Source organism: Lissotriton vulgaris, chromosome 5 (assembly GCF_964263255.1).
Source record: "Lissotriton vulgaris chromosome 5, aLisVul1.2, whole genome shotgun sequence".
Lineage (NCBI taxonomy): Eukaryota > Metazoa > Chordata > Amphibia > Caudata > Salamandridae > Lissotriton > Lissotriton vulgaris.
This window is the reverse complement of record NC_141693.1, coordinates 1,426,890,285-1,426,912,311: the sequence shown is the minus strand read 5'-3', so window position 1 is coordinate 1,426,912,311 and position 22,027 is coordinate 1,426,890,285. Positions and strand designations below refer to the sequence as shown.

Here is a 22,027-nt window from a genome sequence, read left to right as displayed (position 1 = left end):
GTGCACCTCATTGTTCTGCTGCAAAGACTGTGTGAGAGCAACGAAAAGAAGAGCTGACATGAAACTGATGCATCAGAATGCATGCACCTCAGAGAGACATGAGATCGGGACTGCGCTGAGAGCTCTCAGCAATGCTCGCAAGCGCTTTGCAAGAAAAATATCAAACAAAATTCAGCTTCTAAATCAGAGGAAAACAGTACTTCGGCAAAGGGAAACTGATAAGACACGCATACGAGAAAGAATAGCAAATTGTAGGCTACAGCCATTAGAAATAGAAGAAAAGTCAGTGGCAAGCACAGGAACTGTTGGAAGGCAAGTGTGGGATGTACACCCAATTTAAGATGTGTATGAACAATAGATTTCACAAGCACAGCCCAAGCGAAACCTAAAAAGCAGATCAGTTGGCTTTGCCAGTGCTTATTTTGCTTAACATGAATGAGAAATAATACTGCTACTTGTCAGATTGAAGGACAAGACATCCTAGGCATTTAAAAGCATTTCTTCTGATCTCTGTGACAACCTCCTCTCTAAACAATGAATACCTCCCCCTTCGCACAGCGTCTCCTTAGTGTCATTTTCTCAAATGTTGCCAATAAAACAGATGCTATTCCGGGGCCATTCAAACATTGCAAAATCAATTCAGCTGCCAGCAGATATGTCCTCGACAGCCTGCGCGGGCACTCCCCTTTAAATGCTACCTAGGCACCGGCTCCTAGCAAGGAGGGGGGGGGGGGAGGGGGGGAGTGCTCGGCTCTCTCCTTCCCTTTAATCCCCGCATACTCTCATCCCTGCTCGAGCTGCTAATCCTTGCAGACCTGTTGATGCCGACGAGGAACCGGGGACCAGCAAGCACCCCCTTTTCTGCTCTCTTGGTGAGGTAAGTAAGCCTTTTTCAGACATTAACTCTGAAATGATAAAACTGCCGGGAGTACCGGTGCTTCGTTTGTGATTTTGAAAGGGGGGTGACAGCCGGATGCCCAGATGACTTTGATGAGATAATTGTGCGCAAGCTTCCGTTTCGCAATTCTGTTGCTAGTTTAATGCTTGGTGTGAGGTTTCGTGAGCGGGCAGTATAACATGAAAGAGACCCACTTACGGTCTCGTGGTAGCATCGCTGTGTTTGTTTCCTAAGGTTGATGCTTCTGGATTTTGGAAACAAAACCAGTTCACGATTTGTAACTTGAAGCATCGGGCACGGTTTATTGGGATGCCTGAGTCTGCCCCACAGTCAATAAATGAACGAAGAAACGAATGAATGTATGTTTGAATGAACGGACGAACCGACCAACAGCAGAGCCAAGCTAACAAACTTGCATCGACTACGCAGAATTATTCACTCCAACTCGCCACTTCTTGGCTGAAACAGTGGATGGGCACACTGGCTGCTTGGGGAGGGGCATTTGTGTGACATTGTGTTTTAGAAAATAGACAGTTTGTATCTAACTGCGCAGCGTCTCCTCACTGAGTGTACTGTTCTTCCTTGCCCAGCTTGGCGAGAAAGAGAACATCACCTCCCAGCGCCCGAGGGCGAGCACATTCATGCATCTGAGCGGTGCTACCAGGCGCATCCTTCAAGGCGCACGATTCAGCCACTCTCGTTTATATGCGGAAAGGAGTGAGCAAGTAGAGGGATACGTGCTTTAAGACAAGCATCTTAAGAGCACGAATTTTATCTTGTGCTCATAAAGATGCACTAGGAAAATGGTATCCTAGTTACAGATGCCAGTAGATGAGTTAGGAACCAATGACTTTGACAACAACTAATTAACTTGCAGAATGTTACAAATACGACAACACTGACAAAAAGATTAGGCGCTAAAGGGTGTGCAACTGGCACGCATGAATAGGTGAATGTATGTCTATGTGAAAGATAAAAGGAATATTAATGTGTTTGAGTGCAAGAGGGAGGATGTGTGCAATTGTGAGTCTAGATGCATGCCTGGGCAAACAAGAGTAGGCCCACGTGTAAGCACGTGTGAATGTGTGCATTTGTGCGTGTGTCGCGTGCATTGCAGCGAGTACGTGCGCAGGTGTTTGAAAAAAAAGAGTGTTTGTGTGTTCATATATGTCTATGTGTGTGTTGTCTTTGGGGAAACGCCACTGTGTGCGAAGGTAAGGGGACAAACAAGTGCGTGTGCATGAGAGAGTGCACGTCAGAACATGGAAGTGTGTGTAAGAGTGTTGACACGTTTAAGCGCCTGCGACTCTGCCTGTGCTTGAATGTAATTTGTGTGTAGAACTAGATAGGACAGAAGAGGCAGGCACCGAGGTCAAATAAATGACACTTCCATTGATTCACTCGCTAGGAAAGCCTCACGCACCCGGCCATTTTACAAAGGTGGATGGGGAGCTCTTTATGAATGAAGTACGGAGGACTTAAACTCCTGGAGAAGGAACAAATGAGGAAAATTAATACAAAATTAAGAAAGTCACAAAGAGAGGTGGGGAATATTAGCTGGGGGTGGGGTAAACAGAATGTGGCACCATGGAAACCGAAAGAGAGATGAAAACAGAGCCAGGACAGAAAACGAGGGAGAGGGTAAGGAATGTGGGTGGACTGAGAAAGGTAGAGAGAGCAGGAAAATAAAAGGGTAGTTTAAAGAGAAGAATTTCAAAAGCGAGACCGCAAGAGAGGAGAGAGATAAAATGCACCTTGAGACAGGGGGGGCATCGAGCGAAAGAGATAGAAGAAGGCGAAAGATAAGGAGAGAGAGAGAGAGCACAGAGTGGAAAATAAGAGACAGTTATACATAACAAGTGGGGCACCGGGAAGTGAAGATCAAGGGCGATGAATGAGTAGGGGAGAGAGAGGTGGGAGAGAAGGAAGGCGGGCACTCTCTCGTAACGAAATATGATGGATTGTAAATCGTTTCTTATAAGAGGAATGAAAGGGAAAAGAGAGCGAGAAGGAGAAACTATATGGGGAGAGATGAAAATGATCCGTCAGGAAGTGGGCGCCTCTCGGAGAAACGGTCAAACTGGATTCAAATGTAATAACAGTGATATAAAATATCATGCAGGGGAATATCTCAGAGCAGAGAAGATTCGATAATAGAAAACACGAGGAAATGGAATGTGTCAAGCAGACACTTTGAAAATGAACACATATCGCTAGATATCTAGTCCTTGAATGGCACGTGGATACACCTGAAATGAAATCCCCACCCACGTGTGCAGGAGTAGATGAAGGCCTGGTGCTCACTGCACAATGTGGAAGACTGAAAGGCAGCGGTCAGGGCTTACAGAGTAAAATAGACAACTCTTGGGGATTCTTGCGCATTGGCCTGCGGGTAAAGCTGAAAAGATGACTGTGTGTTCGTTCTGGCACTGAGTCCACTCATAATTAAAACGCAAATTAAGGAAACGTCGCCCTGAAAGAGAACAGCGAAAAAATAAAATATCACCAACTGTTGCTGTTTGTTTTCCTCTCAGAAAGCCAAATACTCTCCAATGTTAAAGAATGCTAAGAAAAGCCAGCCAATTGAGCATAGAGCTGCAATCTCGTCGTGTCTAAACGCTGTACCGCACTTAACATAACGAGATTGGACAACAGGCAGCCTCCCCTCCGCCTTCCCCCTGGGTAAAAATAAATAAAAAATCCAGGCCTCAAGCTCTAACGGCAACACCTACAATAATTTCCTGGTCCGCAGTCATGTTGGCCAATGGGTAGGGTCCACAGTCACTGGTGAGTGTCGAGAGAGGGGGAGCAGTGTAGCGCTGTGAGGCAGAGGGATATGCGGATTGTTCCCCACCATGTGCGGTCTTTCGTGGGATGTAAAGGATAATTGTGTGGGATGAGCCCCTGTTTAGCATAATTGGTTGGAGGTTGGGTTGCCTCAGCCTCCTGTCTAGGTGGATACTACCACTAAAGGCACAGTATTCAGAGGCAGTCCATTGTTTGTTTGGGAATACATGTGATTATGGCTACCACACAGACTGCTGAGTAAATACAAGAGCATTTTGCTGACATTGATGGAAGTGCAGAGGTAAAGGTGTGGGAAGATACGCAGGTGGTTAGTTCTTTAATGACTACATGTACTTTCCCCTTGACTTAAGGTGGTGCTGGGAAACTGCCTTTAGAAAAGGGGTCCTACCTACCTCTATTGCTTTCACCAGAGAATAAATCCAACAGAACAAGACCACAGTATGTTTTTATGATAGCGTGTTACCTTGCAATACACTAATTATGTATATGTTTTTATACTTTTTTCATTCTTTACAAAAAATCCATTATTTAGTATTTATTTAGAAACATATGTATATTTATTTCTTCATTGCATACACAGAATTGTCCGTCTTTCAATTTTAACATTTTACAAATTCATCAATTAATGTCAAACTACAAAACAACACTCCTCCTATGTCACACTCTTGACTAGCATCCCACTCACACTGCATAACATTCACTCACCATACACCAATTCGGAGAACTAAACACAACGTCCTAAAGTACACCAGCTGGAACTCTATAATTCTCTCCTCCTGGTGTAACGGCACCGGACTGGGCACATTAATAGTCGATGTACGTTTTGGTAGTATTTAAGATTTTATAGCAACCTGCTTCAGGACTGAATAGTGATTGGATATATGTACAACACACCTGGAGGATAAAGGAAGCAAACTGCATTTCGTCATGAAGTGATACCCTGTCAATTGTATCACAGGGAAGGACATTATTTAATTATTTCAGATGTCTTCTTAGATTAGCTGTAGGAGGAATTCTTCTCTAAAAGATTTCACTGTGGTATAACGACTGCTGAAAATAGTGGTTCGTACTTGGTATTCAACTCACATGTGCAGCAAGAATGATGCTTTACTTAAAAAAAACACACTCCTCTCTTCGCTTTACTCGAAGTTCTCCACCTAAGAAGGCACATGTTTTAGCCGCCCGTGGTTACTGTTAATACTGGGAAACTGTATCGACCCTCAGATGACCAAAAACACCCCAGCAGCCCACCCCACACCTCATGTGTCGCCAGACCCCATGTCCTTTGTTACTGTCTCTCACACAAAAGGGGTTTAATGCCATTGCATGTATTTGTTGTGTTTTTTTTAAAATTTCAAATAAGCCTGCTAACCACATATATTCCTCTTCATCTACAGTTATTGTACTGTACAGTTAGTTTTATTTTTCCATTGGGTATTTATTTATTTATTTAAATGGTAAATTCTGAGGTAAAGTCCCAGGCTACTCTCTCTCTCTCTGCCCTGTGGCACACCGCACAAGAAACAAACACCATCTACCATCCCAACCACATGGTGGTGCCCTGCTTGCACTTTCTGTTTATTTACTGTTAACAGAGCCTGTGTGTTAGATCTGGGGGTCTCTAGTTGGCAATGGTATTCACCTTTGTCCAAATAGGGACCCTTACTTCTAAGTAAGGATAAGGGGGTTACCCTCCTTAATAACCCCTGCTCACCCCCTTGGTAGCTTGACATGAGCAGACAGGCTTATCACAGAGGCAGTGTGTTAAGCATTTGTGAATATACACAGTAATACAGTGAAAACACTACAGATGGACACAACCAGGGCCGGACTGACAATGCCGGGCACCGGGCAATTCCCCGGTAGGCTGCCAGGGGTGGGGGCCGTTTTTTTGGACGGGGGCCGGTTTTGTTGCAGGGTGTGGGTGGGGCCGATTTTTTGGACACTCAGTACAGTGTAGTAGTCACTTACTACTGTACTCTGCTGCATGCCTGCCTCTCTCCTCGCTCCGTGTGGAAAAAGGCACAACTTAATTAACCTAATACATTGGAGAGCAGTAGTGTCATTTTAGGGGGTGGGTCGCGTGTGCACGCACACGTCTCCACCTCTGCGCTGCCTGCTCTTAGTCTAAATTAACCCCCTTTAGGGCTGGGGGGTGGGGCGGGCGCGGCTTTTGGATGTGACACATGTGCATTGGGGCTCGCGCAGGACCGTGACGACGAGAGGCCTTCTCTCACTGAACCATAATTTAATTATGTTTAGCCCGTCTGCCAGTGCCGCCTGCCGCCAGGTGAGTGTTGTTTAAATGTTTCAATCACTTCACATGTACTCCTATGTACTGCTCGAAGGCGGGATCCATTCTTCTCATTCCAGGCCCCAGAACGGTGAATGTCTGCTTTCGTAACCACCATTGGAGAAGCTGTATGCTGTTTGCTTCTCAACAGTTGTACCGACTTTTTGCCAGTTCCGATCGAGTTTGGGTCAGGAGTCGATTCTATTTATTAATTGGAACGTGGCAGCGGGGCTTGTGAAACAAATTGCATCGCCCTGTAAACTTCTTAGTGATCATGAAAGTATGCATCATGCTTTGAAACAGCGCTGCTGTCTCACTTTCATGAACACTGATGTATTAAAAAAGTTACCCAATAGCAGCGCTGCCTCAAAGCATGATGCGCTTTCACAATCCCAAAATATATTTTAAAGGCCTCACAATCTGCATTGCACTACGAAGGCAGAACTTCTATGAAGGCTTGGCTCGACAAAAGCCAGACAATCTCGGGGAACAGTCCCGAGAAGGATATGGGGCACTGACCTGGCAATCTGTAACCACCGTACACCATGGAGTTCTCCCGGGTCTTCTGAGTTATCCCAAGAGAGTATTTATCATAGCTGCCTTTACCCAGCGCAATTCTGTGTTTGCTCTTTTGTCGCACTTAGCCTGTCCCCGCAGAGCATGAAACTTAGGATGCAGTAACTTCTGCATACATGTAGCCTTTCTTCTTTGCTTCTAAATCAATGCCAGATCATACAGAATTAACCGTTCACTAGTGCTTTAGGAAAACTGCTCGCTATCACTCCTGGCTGTACATCCTAGAGCATTTGTGAATTGCCTCTTTAGATTGTTTACGATGCCTGCCTGAATTGAGGGCACACCGTGCCCTGCCCTCTGTTGGCTAGTTACACCCCACAGGGCATTTATGCTGACCGCATATAATCAGTGCATTCTGCTAATCGTGTGATGTAAGATCTGTTGTTAACCCTGGAGTCACGTTATAGAGGCTCTACTCTGACTAAGTAGAACCAGCAAATGCTTGTGTGTCATAACTTATTCACCTCCCACCCTCCCTTGGTGCTGTGACTGCGTCCCCCTCCGACCTCACTTAATGGAACTCTGCTCTTCTGCTCTTTTTTTTTTTGGTTCTTGACATGAGAAAATCTACTATGTGTATATATATGTATATAGAGATAACTCTAATCACTAGTATATGCAGTAGACCCTTGTACTCTCTACCATTCCTATGTGACTCTTAAAGTATATCCATTCGTATCTCTTCCTTGAGTGACTGTACATCTTGTACATTTTCAATTTTTAGGTCTCGCTCTGGAGACCTATTGTGATTGAGATGGCTTTCAAGGGAGGTAGACTGGGGGACGCGCCGATTTGGGACCGTGAACGCGCTTTGCTTACGCCTGGCTCGCATGCCGTAACGGCGCGCGCGTGCACACACACACACAGCCAGCCCCCCCTGCACACAGACACAAGCACGCGCACACTGCACGCACGCACGCACACTGCACGCACGCATGCACACTGCACGCACGCATGCACACACACACACACACACACACCCCCCTCCCTCCCCACCCCACTCACTGGGCACGACTGTGGTCTGTAGGCCTTTAATCCCTCCGTGCTAGACGGTCGCTGTTGGCCCCGCACTCACCAATAGCTCAAAGCGTGGCAGCTGGGTCAAGAGCCGCCTCCACTCCTGTCGTCTTCTGCCTTATCTCCTCTGTCCGTGCCACCGCTTCAGTCTCCCACGTCTGCTACACCTCTCGGCAGAAGCGAGGCAACGCTCATCAGAATTCGCATCGGCGGCTTTACAGGCCCCGCCCCTCGTGTCCTTTGGTTTCAGCGCTGGCCAACGGGGTGTCTTCCTCCGCTCATTCTCCACTCAGCACCAGTAGGGAGTCACGTCTACACGGCAGTCTTGGTTGGCCACGCCCTCTTCTCCAAATACATCTTTACAGCTTCCTGAGTTTCCGCTTGTGTTCTATTTTCTTTATGGTAACACTGATAGAAGTATGAGCTCTGTCCCTTTAAGGCGAGGGAAAGGTTATCGTTGCATGGCCTTTGTGTGTATGTGCTGATGCGGGTGCAGGCAGCCAGACAGGTCGCGCGCACAGAGAGACCCGGGAAGCGGCCGTGATATGAGTGGTGTGAAGTGAATTAATGTGAGGCAGGCAGTCTGTCTGTCAGGAGCAGCGCTTGCAGCGTGGGGCCGGTCGGCCCAGTCACCGCAGTGGTCCGGCTCCTCGTGACCCAGCACTGTCTCCAAGAAGAAAAGGCTAAATGTGCTCTTTGCTTCCGGACGCGGCTATCCCTTTCATGCTGGGAAATATTTCACGGAGAAGAGCCCCTGACCCCTGCTTAAATTGGGTAAGGAAAGGGGTGGGTGAGGGGTAGGGGGCAAAAGATCAGTGACATTTCCCAATCCCTCCCATTACTGGAGACGACTGGTACCTGACATGAACATGCAGGTGGAAGAAATTGCATTATGGTTCCAAAAGACACTGCTTTTGGAACAAAAAACAATGTTTAACTATATGTCTATTTTTAAACACAGAAACGCAATGTAATGGAATAAAACATGTTTCAATTATAGTAGTATTGACATCTAAAGCTTACGTTTAGTATATTTTACATTACGTCAAAATTATTTTTTTGTTTGTTTTGAAAGTATTTGTTTCTTGCATGGATTGTTATGTAAAGGGTTAACCAAAGCAATTTTAATCTACTGCTGTGTGGGGGCACACAGCCTTGAATTTGGCATATTCAGCTTGGCTTTAACACATCCTTTTTTTCAAGTAGTCGCAGAATGTCTTCTGTCTTTGTATTAATGCTGTACAGCATCGGCCGCAAAGGCTGCGAAGGTGGCCTGTGGCTTGGACATCGGAGCGCGCCGCTGTTTGTATTCATCGGATTTACAATGAACGCAAATCAAATAGGACTATTTTTGCATTCCTACCAGTCACTCCGCCGCCCAGGCCCATTTCATCATTTTCCCTGCAGTTCCAGGCGGGATCTTTATAAACGAACGCCGCACCACGGTCTATTAATTACAAATGTATAGGTAAAGTGAAGGCAATTCAAACACAAAATACCTTTGAGGCTAAGGCAGGTACCAGTACATGCAAGGAAATGGAGTTAAGTCATCCTAAACACTTGGCTCGTGTCAAGAAAACTACTGACACGGTCTGCACATATGATAAGTGATGCTGTGGGTACACATTCATCAGAGGCGCAACTAAAGCCAAATTTCGGGGGGGAGGGGGCTAAGAATTTTTTGGGGGGGAGGCTGAATCTTTAAGGAATAGGAAGAGTGGCGCTGCAGAGGCTCTTAGAAAGGGTGAAACAACAGCGAGCCCTCAGTAACATGCAAATGGTCTTTTAAAGACCTGTGAAATTCTCGGGTGTGGCAGTGTGTGTACCCGGGAAGCTGTCTCATCCCGGGCTGACACACACCACGGTGGTGTTGGTACCATGCCTTAGAATGGGGAATAATACCATAATATCACCTGTTTCTCCCAGTCTATGCAGCAGAGTGTCATATAGCATCACATTATTTCAGGGCATACATTTTGCCACGCTTTTAGCTGGAAGAAGATTGTATGGGGACAATAAGTGGTATTTTTGCAATCCAAGTACATACATTCCTATTTGTGCCCAAAACTTGTTTACCACTATAAATGGAATGAAGACCCTAAGGGTTATCAGAGATGGTATATGTTAATACCCTTAGCACTAGAGGCTTTTATTTAAGAAAGTGTGAGCTGCTCCTACAAGCACATAAAAGTCAAAATTCCCAACATGATGCTGTTGTTGCTAATCATATCTTTAAATTATTTTTTTTATCAACCGTATATGGATGAAATGTTATTCGGCCTTGCAAGCGATAATATGCTAATAAAAGGGTAAATAGCATGATACTAACATAAATCAATACTTCCAAAGTGATCTTCAGATTTTTAAAATAAATACACACAGGTTTTGAGGCATTCAGTTGAGAGGACAAATGTATCTAGTAGCCGTAATAAACCAGTCACCAATATTGAAATACAATCAAAACATAATAATAGACTTTCTTCTGTCTTCCTTTGACTTGGATTCAGAGCTTCCTTCTCTCTGAGTTTCCTCACAAATTCTTCACAAACTGCAGTGCCATGTCTCATCCCCAAAAAACAGTGCTCAAACCCTGCAGTGATTGTGAGGGACACATGCCCATTATGGACACTCACGCAATCTGTGGTGCTTAAGTTCCAATCATGACTCTTAAGGCCTGTTCGTCTTGCTTCAGCATGCACCTTACAGCCACTAAAGAGCGAGAGGCCAGGCTCTTCACAGCTAGGAATAAGGAAGGCCATCCATGCCGTAAAAGGGCAGGCACTGATCTTGGTCTTCTGCAGGCCCAGTAGAGAAGAGGAAACACAGAAAGAAGAAACACTCCAGAGGTAAGTCCCCTCTTCGCTCTCTGTCTCCCACAGCATCTCGTCCTCGGAACCAGGGCTTGTTCACTTAACTCCATCGCAGCCACCTCTGTACAGCCCTGCTCATCCTTTGGACTTGGCTCCGGACAGATCTCTGTCCTTCCCAGAGACCTCTGCTGGCATTTTCCCTGCATGATGCTCTGACTTCGGTGCTGACTTTCCACAAATGGCCGATTCCAGAATCCGATCCAGCAGCGTTCCTTAACGCCATGTACTTCATCTTCACAAAGGTTTGACGCAATCCAGCACCCCTTTAGGTCCAGCAGTTCCAACAACACAGCTTCCGATGTTTCTGCCATTCCCACCCTTCAGCGCCGCTCAGCCGGACCCAGTGCCATCACCACACTACTTAAACCAAGCTCTTGGATACATGACCCTGCAACCAATCCCATGCACAGCGCAGCTTACACCTTCACCATGTCCACCTCCTCCCCCTCTGGCTCAAGATATGGTGTTTCTGGCGCCACAGCCCAAAGTCTTGACTTTGGGACCTATCTGCTTTGCCGATGTCTTTTTTTCTCTGCAGTCCTCAATTTCCGCCCTACTTTCTTATTAGCAACATACATGTGTGTTGAATAACATTTTTATGTTTTTAATAAAGTACCCCCTTCTGTCAACCTTTCACAGATTGGGATGGACGCTGCTTTCTTTTGGTGCACAATACACATATTTTGAGGACAGGCACACCCTCGCTCACACCACAAATAACCACCTGTTCAGACAGGGTTTCTAATTGTTAATAGTAGCCTGGAAGGGGCAGGGCTCTGCGCCCAGCATGATGTAGAGGTCCCTACCCTACAAACAATTTAATTACTTTGGAAGCCCCCTTAAATGTAATGGATGGCAAGATCCAGTCACTGCTGTGAGGGGTCTCGATACTCCCAGGCTTGTCGGCTAATTACAGGCTAATTCGAGGGCAGGCCATGCAGTGGACCCCCTCTGCCCCAAGACAGGGGGGTCCTCACCCATCTGCCTGTCCCTCAGTCTTCTAACAGGCAGTCAGGTCCCTCTCTGTCCACCAGCCCTCTAAGGCAGGGCGGTATAGCTGTGTTTCTATAGCACCAGCCTAGCTGGGTAGCAACTGTAATGTGCCTGAGAAGAGAAGGCACATTAATGTGTTCATCAAGCATATTTTACATATTTTAATTTCAGTGCAGTTCACACCAGTAATATTTTAGGCACAAATAAATTAAGTGATTTCTTTTTTCTTTCTTTATAAAATCACTAAATGTTTAGTCAAGTGCTGGGACTAAACCCCTGGTAGTCTGATAGCCAGGGCCACCAGAATTACACAGCAGAGAGAAACCAAATTATGCAGCATGGTTGACTAAATTATGCCTCAGGAAAAGAAGGCAAATTATGCTGTTAAAGTTGTGATAGTATTTCTTCATTATCTGTCATTTTTATACTTAACACTGTCGGGTAAAAAGTTCCACCTTCCAAGATATAACACCCAAATATAGCTATCAGAAAGCAGACCAGTCAACCTTTGCAAAATGCTTTCGATGGGTCAAAAGTTACTAAAAAATGTAGCGACACATGTTGCTGTGGTGTCACCAGATTTTTAGTAACTTTTGATCCATCTGGGCTAGAAACATTTTCTTAAGCTGCAAATAATCTGACAAAAGTGGCAGATCCAGGATTCTGCGGAAAATGTCTCGGAAGTGTGACAATTCCAATGGCCCTGCTGATACTTAAGCCATCAGCTCACTTGCGAACCCACCCTGCTGTTTTTTTGGGATTCTTGCATGCGAGCTGGAAGTCGTGGGCAATGCTGGGCAGCAAGGTCAATAACCTCCTATTATGTACACTGATCTTTGCAATAAGTGCATTAACCACCTGTGCTACCATACTTCTACTGAGAGTTGTTGGATGTGCAATTGATCTGTGTAGAAATAAGATGACTCTATCACCCTCTATCTATCTAGCTATCGCCCTATATCTGTCTATCGCCCTCTATCTATCTGTCTATCAGCCTCACACTATCTGTCTATCTATCACCCTCTATCTATCTGTCTATCGCCCTCACACTATCTGTCTATATATCACTCTCACTCTATCTATCTATCACACCACCACAGCATCTCTCAAGGGCACCACAACATCACTATAAACTACCACAGCATCACTGAACGCCACAGCATCATTTGTCGCCACCACATCATCACTCAGCGCCACCACAGCATCAACCTGTGCAACCATTCAACAATAACTGGTTCAAATATGTTCCCTCAATGTTTCAAGCTTTATTACAAATGTCACAAAAAAAGTTAATAGTTCACTTCTGTTCTTGGATTTTCGTCACAATAAAATACACTGAACATAATCTTCACAAAAGTTATTTACAAAAGTTTAAGCTATTGCCATAATACATTACAATACCTTTCATTTAAGTATTAATTATTTAAAAAAATTAAAAGCCATTGTTATTTGTAATATCAATACATCTAAGTCACGTAAATACAAAACATGTTGCATTACAAATGCTATAGGTGTCACATTTGCAAAAGATAAAAGTATTGGCATTGTAAATGACAAAGCTATTAATTTTGCTATTTTCAAAACCAACACATAAATAAAAAATTTGTCATTGACAGGAGCAATAGCTCAAACGTTCCTAATGCGAGACCTATTGCATTCCAAATGCTTGTTTCTGTTGGTATCTTTCATGTAACGCATGTAATCCTAAGTCCTTATGCTTTGCAACTGGTTCTTATGTAAAATGCTCTGACACCTTCGGGTAAAGTTTGCGCTACATAAAATCGCATTAATTAAATAAATAAATAAATAAATACATTGAATAAATAAATAAATAAAATTTACTTGCAGGGCACGTCTGTCTTTTTTTCTTTAACCCCTTCACTGCAGGGCTGATTCCCCTGCTGTGCTGGGGGGCGGGGCGGGGGTGGGGGGCGCGCAGTGCCCCGGTGCTCATGACGAGCTCAGCTCGTCATGAGCCACGGTGCTCATGACAAGCTCAGCTCGTCACGTCCACACCCGTTTACTTAGAACGCTCAGCACAGCAGGAGCAGGAGAATTAGCCCCACGTGTGAGCGTTCTAATGGTCATGACGAGCTGAGCTCGTCAGGAGCATTGGAGGGGTTAAAAAAGCTTTCTACTTGTGGCATGATTTACATGTGGGCATCCGTTGTTCCACTCACTCCTCCTGGAAAGATAAATATCACTCTGCAAATGTTCATTAAAAGGCTGTCGTGTGATATAAGGCGTTCTGATACCCTGCATTGGGATGAGTTGTGGCACTTTCCATCCCAATGCAGGATGTCAGATCACTTTACATCACAAGTACACAAATATTTTAAATACCACTATTTTGCTTTTTTTTTATAGCACTTTATCACTTCTGTAGTGCTAAAGCGCTATAAAAGAAATAAAACAAAATAATGGTATTTAAATTGTAATTTGTGTAAATACTAGGGAGACCAACAAATCTGACATTCTTACATTCTCTGGAAGAGAAGACGGAACAAACAAGGAAAATGCCATAACGGAGGCCTCTTGGAAATACTTAGTCCATCAGTGGGAGTTATCTTTACATCATCAAAACTTTGAAACATGATTTACAGAGTACTGTTTTTGATAATGTCACGGTCAACATTTGAACAAAATTTGGTTGTTAAATATTGCTTATTGCCAATCATCATTATTTCTCATATTTATTCAGTATTTTAGTGTCTACAATTGTTATTCAAGGAATTTTATGCTAATAATCTATTATCACAGCACATGTTTGATTCATTAAAGGGTATGATGTGCAGGGTGTGTCTGAATGTTTCTTTCCTTTTTTCATGATTGGGATTGGTCTATTTGTATGTTTTGCATATCCTTTAGAGTCACATGTTTATTTAAACTGCATGGTTTGAATGAAGTAGCGTCACTTACAGTGTTAAAAATTGGTAATCAATGACCGGTTTATTTTGTGCACCATTGAGTTGGTTCAACGGTTATCAAATTAGCTGTCACAATTGGTTTATGCACATGGGTTGGTTTAACTGGGGGAACATTTTATTCTGTTCACAGTGTAAAAGCACGTAAATTCCAGTGTTGAATTTCTTTCATTGAGTTTATCTTTAAAACATCTTATGGGTTTTAGGACGGGCAGAGACTTTGAAAGCGTAATTAGTTGAAGTATGTTTTGATGTTGTTTTCAATATATTCACTTTAAGGAAGCCTTATTTTACTTCTATGATCTCCCAAACAATTCTTTCTGAATCCACCCCTCATGTATCCCAAACCTCATTTTTCTACTGTGATTTCCCTAATCCCTTTCTAGAGACTCGTCCCACCTCCATATTTCCTTTTACACCTCACAATCCTCATCTCACTGCTATGATCTCCTAAATAACACTTTCTAGACTATTCCCTCTTCCATCCCTCCATTATCCTATTCAATCCAACTAACAGACTCACATGTCCACCACTCAAATGAACACATATTTACAGATTCTCTTATACTAACCCACCACCACTTGCCGAAAAGTGCTTTGACGCCTCATCAGGGGTAGTAATATATTTTACCATATACTTTACCATAAATACTCTCTTGGGAAGCCGCATGGGGAGAACTGACGAAATAATGCATGTAACTATAGATGAGAGAATATATTACACCTAGAGACCTACAATATACATTACCTAGTATTAATCCTATGTTCATATAATACTTTATTTAATCCATTATAGTAGTCTTCCCACCCCTTCTTTTAATTCAATTATCGTCACTTCGTAATATAACTGTCATAGAATTTCCAACCCACCACCTATTCTAAATAATTCCTTATTCCTATAATTGTTTGAATTAATTGATTGGTATGGATCGATACCATATGTGACTAGATGGATCTAACTGTAAATAATTGTCAATACTTCATTTATAATCACCGGTTCAATTTCTCTATTGGTACTTCACATTAATCTTGAACACAAATGTGTACAAAGGATGTACATTGTAAATACTTTATTTTAGAATGTATAGATCTGAGCAAACAGTAGAGTACTTTACGTTGATTGTACATAATTTTGTGTATATACCTTTAACATGTACTAGCCTTGTATATACATTGCTGGGTGGGTTGGTCAAGTTGACCATGGAAATGGTAGAGGGTACTTACACTAAATCACACTATTTAAACAAGGTCTAGACCTAGGGACTCTATGGTCCAGTGGAAGGCAGGAGCCGAAACGTGTAGACCGTCCTTTTTTGATGCACGTTATATTTGCACTGGTGTGTAAATAATAAAAACGCTAAAAACCATCTGTTGCTGTGCCGTGTCCTTTGATCTACAAGAAGCGGAGAAAAGAAGCTGTGGCAATATATATATATATATATATATATATATATATATATATATATATATATATATATATATATATATATATTCATCTCCTCCATTTCACCTAGGTGGGAGGCTCCCGGTCAGGATACTCCAATAAAAAAAGAGGTCTTATGGCCCCTTGACTTCAGTTTTTGTTATGGGCAACATTTGTGCGCTGCTTCATGGCTTCTGTCACCCCATTAAAAGACTATTTAAAACAAAATACATAGTGGTATATGGATGCTTCACATTGTATTTCATCATGAGTTTCCTAAGAGGATTTGCTTTTCCAGAAGATGTGAATAGGTATTTATTTGATGCAGCATATGATTTGTACAGTGCATACTGTGAATTGAGTTGCATTCTGATTTCATGAAAAGAAGTTGCGGGTGCATTTTTATGGCAGGACTTGATTGAGAGCTCTGGAGTTGAGACAGAATGCTTTGCTAGTTTCGTACAGTGCCTGTCAATAGGTCCTAGAGGTGTCAAGACTACATGCACCTCCAAACTTTGGTCTCTCCACATACCACAGAGAGTGACGTCTGAGGCCAATAACATGAGCTCTATCCAGGTGAATACGCACTATTAGGCAGTTTCTGTGATTTACCAGAATTAATACAGAGAGAGGGCTTTGGGTCGGCTCACTTCAATCAGTGCTTTTTGTGGGGCGTTCATGGTTTGCCATTTCTTGGAAGGACTGTCCATCAAGACCATGGCATACATATCTAAATTGCAAATCTGTCTTGAGACCCCTCATATGGCGCTGTATGTGTGAAAATTCACTTTCTTTTCACATTAAGTAAAAGCTTGGAGTAGTATTTGCACTGATAATTTGTTGCTGCACTCGCATGCATGGTCGGATACTTGGTGCACATAGCCTTGGCTGCAGCGCACAGAGACCAAACACTGCCGCACACAAAGGAAAAAAATGTGAGGGAACAGTTTGCATTGCATTGCCTGCTAAACGATCTTGTTGCTATCTCTGAATATTTACAATACTGATCTGTTGAGAATAAGACCAGATTTACCGTACCACACTTAAATGCCTACCACTGCGACCCCCCCCCCACACACACACGAGATCACTGAATTGTACTGATAAAGCAGGAGATAATTGTATGTTATGGTTACATGGCAAGTGTCATATCTAAAACCCATTGATGCCATTAAAGCCAAGAAATGCTGGGGAGAAGGGAAAGGTAAGGGGTGAATAATGGAAATTTGGGAGGAGAAAGTAGGGGGAGATAACTAGAAAGACCTCCTGTTCACTCATAAGCTTGACAAAGGATCCATTTTGCCCTTTAGGAGGTGGTCCAGGTACACCATTGTACAGTAACCCAGGTCTGTGAGGTGCAGCACTCGTAGATATTTCTGCCAAGAGAGTTCTCAAAATGCATTTGTGAGAAAATCCACACAGGGGCCCTACTCAAACTGTTGCAGCTGGTGGTTTACTGTAGCTGAGATCTTCTCCATGATCACAGTGTGGTACAGCTTGTGAAGCCAGTATCTCTCTTCCGGCATGTCGCCCATACCCCAATGACCATTCACTTTTTGCATGTGAATTACAGATGAGCACGTTGTAGGTGTTGAAACAGGTGGGCGGAAAAGGAAAAGCTACAGAAAAAGTCCCAGCGCCATTAGCACATGTAAAATGTTTTTAATATACATATTGTTCATACTGACTGCTGAGACATGGTTAGATAAGACGCTGTCGGCCTCAGATTCCTCTAAATTAAAATCCGGTTTCATCTGCTTTATTGAATCAAAAAATGCCATTTTTGTTGGCTCTTAGGGCTCAGTGACTTTACTACCTCTAACCAGTGCTTAAGTGCTTGCGCTCTTTCCTTTGAAACATGGTGTCTTACACCGAATTGGCAATTTTAAATTACTTGTAAGTCCCTAGAAATGTGGTTCTACATGTACCCAGGGACTGTACATTAAATGCTGCTAGTGGGTCTGCAACACTTATTTTGCCACCCACTTAAGTAGGCTATTTAAAGATGTGTCATGTCAAGGCAAGGGCCTTTTGTGTTAATTTTTCATACTTTCTGGCTAGGGTGCCATTTGAGACATTTCCATGCCTTCTGACAGCCTGGGTGCTTATGTGTGACTTTTCCATGCTTTATGGCCTGGGTGCTTAATTATGTATGCTATTTTCAAAATTGCTGGCCTCAGTGACCTGGAGCTGGGGGCTCATGTGAGACATTTCCATGCTTACGGCCTGGGTGCTTATATGTGACGTTTGCATGCTTACTGGTCTGGTGGTGTGACCAGGCCTGGGTCAGTGCCTTGTGCTTATGTGTGAGATTTCCACAGTTTCTGGCCTCAGTCAGCGGCCTGTGTGGTCATGTGTGACATCACATCAGTGCTTAATTTGTGACAACATGAGTGACAATTTACTATGCTTTAAAAGTTAATACAATCTAATATGTAATGAAAAATGTGTTGGAAAATGCTTTGTTTTGGCCTTTGTCTCTCAAATTTTCTTGGGGGGGATAAGTTCAACACCCCAAACTCCCCCTAGTAGTGGTTGCTCACTGTGCTTGCTGGCTACACACCATGTGGGTGTTGTCTCACTTTTACTTTGCTCTCTCTGATTCACTACTTGTGCCTATTTTCGATGCTCTCTGAAAGAGGAACAAGATTACTGACGGCCAACACTCAGGATCGAAATACTCGTACCTTGCTCTGTCCTAGATAGATCTTGCTCCTGGAGTATCCTCTGTTTCACTTAAATTCTAAAAACACCCAAGTTACTCACCACCCTCACACACCATGTGGGGGTTGGTCTCACTTTTACTTTGCTCTCTCTGATTCACTACTTGTGTCTATTTTTGATGCTCTCTGAAAATATGTCTATAGGAACATTTGACTGGGTGGCTAACCTGGTGCTCTTTAAGGTCATCATCTACTATTTACTGTACTTCGAAAGTTGATACAATTTAATATGTAATGAAAAACGTGCTGTAAAATTTACCCTTTTGGTTTGTTGTTTTCCAAAATTTTCTTGGGGGGAGAAACCCCCCAAATCCCCCTAGTAGCAGTCGAGCTCGCTCGCTGCGCTCGCTCGCTACGCGCCAGGCGGGGGCTGGTCTGCAGAAATTTGCCAGGGCTGCTTTCAAGTCCCAGTCCGGCCCTGGACACAACACAGGTTTTATAATAATAAGTATTCTTTATATAGACTTAACACAAGACCACAAATTACAAACATCCACAATACTAGACTTAAGATTGCTTTAAAGATGATAAAAGTTACTTAGTTCAAGTTGATGATAAATGTGACAAAGTTCTCAACAAAGTACCTGGTTGCGTAATGCAAAGTGAACAAAAGGCTCGCAAAAAGGGCGACGTGTCGGTTCCGTGATCCGGGGGAAATGATGCGTTGTGCCTCAATGCTTGCGCAGAGTAGGGGATGCGTCGTAATCCTTACCGGTGCGGAGGTGATGCGTAGATTCTCGGCCTGCGGGCCCGTTGTGGTGCGCAAGATGGCGCCTTGATAGTTCAAGTTCGGGTATTTGTATAGCGCACTGCTCACCCAGAGGGTCTCAAGGCACTTGGGTAAGGGGTTCATTATTTGTCGAATAGCCAGGTTTTAAGTTCTTTTCTGAAGGAGATGTGGTTTTGATTAAGGCAGAGGAGAGTGGGGAGTGAGTTCCAGGTCTTGGCAGCAAGGAAGGAGAAGGATCTGCCAACCATGGTGGATTTTCGGATGCGCGGGACAGCGGCGAGGGCTTGATTGGACGATCTTAGTTGGCGGGTGGGTTTGTAGAAGGACAGTCGAGTGTTAAGGCATTCGGGTCCTAGATTGTAGAGGGCCTTGTGTGCGTGGGTGAGAAGGCGGAATGTAATTCTTTTGTTGACGGGAAGCCAGTGGAGGTCTTTTAGGTGTCCGGTGATGTGATCTTGGCGAGGGATGTCTAATATGAGTCTCGCTGATGCGTTTTGGATGCGTTGGAGTTTTTTCTGTAATTTTGCTGTGATTCCGGCGTATAGTGTGTTACCATAATCCAGTCAGCTCGTGACCAGTGCGTGGGTGACAGTCTTTCTTGTCTCGAGGGGGATCCAATGGAAGATCTTTTTGAGAATGCGAAGTACGTTGAAGCAGGAGGATGAGACTGCGTTGACTTGTCTGGGCATCGAGAGAGAGGAGTCTAGGATGAAGCCAAGGTTACGTGCATGGTCTGTGGGTGTGGGTGCTGTGCCCAGAGCGGAAGGCCACAAAGAGTCGTCCCAGGCAGTGGGGGAAGATCCTAGGATGAGCACCTCCGTTTTGTCTGAGTTGAGTTTTAGGCGGCTATGTTTCATCCATTCAGCTACTTCTTCTTTCATGCCTTCGTGAAGATTGGTTTTGGTGGTGTTAGGGTCTTTGGTGAGGGAAAGGATTAGCTGGGTGTCGTCGGCGTAAGAGATGATGTTAAGGTTGTGTTGACGCACGATGGAGGCGAGTGGACTCATGTAAACGTTGAAGAGGGTGGGACTGAGCGAAGATCCTTGTGGTACGCCACAGATGACTTCAGTGGCCTGAGAGTTGAATGGGGGAAGTCGGACTCTTTGAGTTCTCCCAGCGAGGAATGAGGTGATCCAGTCCAAGGCTTTTCCTTGTATTCCGATGTTGCTGAGGCGTTGTATAAGGGTGCTGTGGCAGACTGTGTCGAAAGCGGCGGAGAGGTCGAGTAGAATGAGGGCCACTGTTTCACCGTTGTCCAGTAGTGTTCGGATGTCGTCAGTCGCTGCAATGAGGGCGGTTTCGGTGCTGTGTTTGGCTCGAAACCCGGATTGAGATGGATCGAGGGAGTTGTTGGATTCAAGGAAGGCGGCGAGCTGGTTGTTGACGGCTTTCTCGATGACTTTGGCCGGGAATGGGAGGAGGGATATGGGTCGGTAGTTTTTAAGTTCAGAGGGGTCTGCTGTGGGTTTCTTCAGAAGGGCGCTGAGTTCGGCATGTTTCCAGCATTCTGGAAAGGTGGCAGAGTTGAACGAGCAGTTGATGACATCACGGAGATGGGGTGCGATGATGGAGTTCGCTTTGTTGAAGATGTGGTGGGGGCAGGGGTCAGTTGGCGAGCCAGAGTGGATGGAGTTCATTAGATGGATGGTGTCTTCAGTGGTGATTGGGTTCCAGGCGGTAAGGTTGTTAGTTGGCGGAGTAGGATCTGAGGGGGGTGGGGAGGGTTGAACGCTGGGAGTATTCTCGAAGCTGTTGTGGATGTCGGCAATTTTGTTGTAGAAGAAGGAGGATAATGCATCGCAGAGGTCTTGGGAGGGAGTGATGTCGTTAGATGCTGCGGTGGGGTTGGTGAATTCTTTGACGATGTTGAAAAGTTCCTTGCTGTTGTGAGTGTTGTTGTCGAGACAATCCTTGAATGCCAATTTCTTGGCGGATCAAATCAGTTGGTGGTTTTTGCGGGTGGCTGCCTTGAGGGTGGACATGTTGTCGGTGGTTGGGTTTTTTCTCCATGTTTTCTCCAGGGTGCGGCATAGCTTCTTGGATTTTTTAAGGTCATCATTGAACCAGGGAGCATTTTTGCTGGCTGATTTGATCTGGTGTTTTTTCAGGGGTGCTAATTCGTCAGCACTGTGGGTGATCCATTGCTTGAGATTGGTGGCCGCTTGGTTTGGGTCCAATGAGAGGGTGGGAGGGTTTTGGTTGAGTGATGTGAGGAGTTGGTCGGAGGTGATTTTGTTCCAGTTTCTCTGAGGAATAGGTTGTGGATGGTTGTGGGTCAGGGTGGTTTTGTAGCTGAAGTGAACACAGCTGTGGTCCGTCCAGTGGAGAGCTGTGGTGCGATCGAAGGAGATGTGCTTGCAGGAGGTGAAGATAGGGTCGAGCGTGTGTCCGGCTACATGGGTGGGGGTGTCAACAAGTTGTTTGAGTCCGAGATTGGCCAGGTTGTCCAGAAGGGTGGTGGTGTTGCTGTCGTGTTTGTTTTCAAGGTGGTAGTTGAAGTCTCCTAAAAGAATGTAGTTCTCGAAGGCGAGGGCATGTGGGCTGACGAAGTCGGTGATGTCATCGCTGAATTGACTGCGGGTACCTGGAGGCCTGTAGATGAGGGTGCCTCTAAGTGTGGTCCTAGGGTCGATGTGGATCTGAAAGTGGAGATGTTCGGCGGTTGCAAGATTATCATCGGAGCTGGTCGTGATTTTGATGGTGTTCTTAGGGATGATGGCGATGCCTCCTCCTGTTTGATTGGTGCGGTCTTTACGGGTAATCTTGTAAGCG

General features: G+C 44.5%; 1 protein-coding gene across 2 annotated transcripts in view; it reads left to right on the top strand.

Annotated features, from left to right (window-relative positions):
* The first annotated feature begins 621 nt into the window (after window positions 1–621).
* CAMK1G (calcium/calmodulin dependent protein kinase IG) overlaps window positions 622–22,027 on the top strand; it is a 341,561-nt gene continuing 320,155 nt past the window's right edge. Inside the window, exon 1 of one of the 2 annotated variants that reach the window (XM_086923369.1) lies at window positions 622–877. The gene's annotated coding sequence lies outside the window, so the exon portion shown is untranslated. The remainder of the gene's footprint in view (window positions 878–22,027) is intronic. The other variant, XM_086923368.1, reaches the window with a different exon arrangement.